Source organism: Typopeltis vanoorti, chromosome 3 (genome assembly GCF_054136105.1).
Source record: "Typopeltis vanoorti isolate ZY-2024b chromosome 3, IOZ_Tvanoo_1.0, whole genome shotgun sequence".
Taxonomy (NCBI): Eukaryota; Metazoa; Arthropoda; class Arachnida; order Uropygi; family Thelyphonidae; genus Typopeltis; species Typopeltis vanoorti.
Genome location: NC_143551.1, coordinates 78,804,351 through 78,806,732, shown reverse-complemented (window position 1 = coordinate 78,806,732; position 2,382 = coordinate 78,804,351).

Genomic DNA, 2,382 nt, shown 5'->3' with positions numbered 1-2,382 from the left:
TTAATTATCGGTGTATCATTATTTAATACACCGATAATTAAAGAGAATAACAGATCTATTTCAGTCACAGATATTAGATTTACATTCAATCAACTCCAACAAAGTCATTCCTTTGGGCAATGTGTGACAAAGGAAGCTAAAGTTCAATGAAATCTCTTTTAATGTAATATAAATATTTTTTCTGTAAAAAATAGAGGCAGAAGAAAGGAGGAGAAGCTTTATCTGGTCTCTTTCGACGAAAGGTGAGTTAGCCGGTCTCATACGGTGGTAGGGTTTTTTTCACCCTGAAACTCAGGTTTTTCGTCCCCCAGAACAGGACAACCGGCCCCGTGAACACACATGAATTACAGTGATGAAAACGTCCCAGCCATATGCCGGTCCTGAGCCAGGATAAAATTCGGGGGATTGGGGGGAAAGCAATGGTGAACTACCCTGTAAAAATCTCAATAGGAATACTTTGTGGACAATTCCTACAAAGTCACCTACGGTCGGAAACGACAGAAAAAGGGAAAACCAGAGACGTACAAAATTGATAATAATTGTGGAAAATATTAAAGCGTAGGAGAAAGAGGTTGGGAAAGAAGAGAGTGTTGGGAAATTCAGTACTAATACACTGCTTAGAAAGAAGTCAACGAACCTCATTACATGCCTACAGGAAGAAGTGTCCAAAATCCCCATTAAAACATTGGAACTGCGTCTGGGTGAAATAGCTGCGTGATGGCGTTTGAAAGAGGCAGTATGAAAGAATACCACATTGCAGGCCTATCCGTTAGACAAATTGTTGACAAAGTGGGCCATCCCAAGTCAACAGACAGTGATACCATAGTGAGTTGGAAACGCAGGGAGTGGTCATAATGGACCACTCCCTGCCGTTGCTCTTACCGAACGTGACCGTAAGAGTGCTACGAAAGATGTGTAAAATATTACATACTGGAACACGAATCTGCACAAAAACATTCAGAACCGAAGCTCGCAACATGGGTTTCTGTCGTAGGACCACAATTTGCATGCTTCACCATTCCCCGAACCAACACGCAAAGATCGTGTGCAGGGGGACGTGGAATCTTGGAAAGCTGTGTTATGGATGGTCGAATGTCGCTACATCCTCTGCAGAGGAGGTGGATATTTGTGGGTGTGGTACATTCCCGGTGAACGTAACCTAAACTATGAAATTCGGAGATGGCGGTGTGTTGTTACTGTCCTTATTTTTCCTGGTTTGGCCCTTGGTCGTCTATTTGTGGAACCACGAATATTGAACGCTGAGACAGATCTGAACATTCTGAAAAATGCTTCCTACTGTCTGGCCTTTCTGCGGAACTGACTCCCATTGTCTCTTTCAGCAAGACAATGGGAGTCAGTTCCATTGTCTCTTTCAGCAAGACAATGCACCGTGTCAAAAGGCTCCTGCTGTAACGGCGTGGTTTGTGGATATGAACCTCACCACACTGGACTAGCCTCCACTGAGCCCTGATCTCAACACTATTGAGCATCTGTGCGATGAACTGGAGCATCAAGTGAGGTCAAGAGACGTCCGCTCCACAACAGTCCAGGAAGAATGGTCCAAAATTCCCATTGATCGCTTTCGTACGCTTGTGGAAAGTATGTCCCGTAGGATTTGCTGCAGTTATCGCAGCGAAAGTAGGTCCGACATCTTATTGAGGTGGCGCCGTGGTTGTTTGTTCCTCATACCATGAAGTCCGTTGACTTCTTTCCAAGCAGTGTACAGTGAATATAAAAAGAATAACGCTTCCTTGCTATATACGTATTGTCTGTTATTCACTATAAACATAGGGTGAACAGCTCTGGAGATCATTGCAGTTAATTATCCAAGAACACAAAGCACAGCAAAGGAACTTTCTAAGCAGAATTGCGCTTGTCCAGAGGTAGGTAGGTATGAAGATCACCTGGGAAGTGAATAGGTGATAATCCCAATAATTATCATTGATTAAACTGATCTTCCAATGAAGAAGTTAATGACTGACGATATTTTTCAGTATTTGTATGGTGAAACTTATTTTAGAGTGGATGTTGTCATTAAAAAGTACGTCTGTTACTGTCGGTGACGATGCTCTTTCGTTGAAAAGACCTGGGTTAGGAACTGACCGAGGCTCACAGAATCTTTTAAAAAGGATTTTTCGCTGAAGCCGAGGTAGCCTTTCCGTTCGAAGGCATTGGGGGATTTTATCCCAGAGTTTTTCGATCCAAACCATAAAAATAAAGACATTCAAATAAGCATAATTCATTGGCCTGTTAACCTTAGGTGCCTTGGATGTAATTCAGAGCAACATAACTAAGCTAAGCAGAAAATGATGATGATGTAAAAACGTATTACAATTCACAGCTCTGTTACTGTGAAAGTATGTCTCTCTCTCTCTCTCTCTT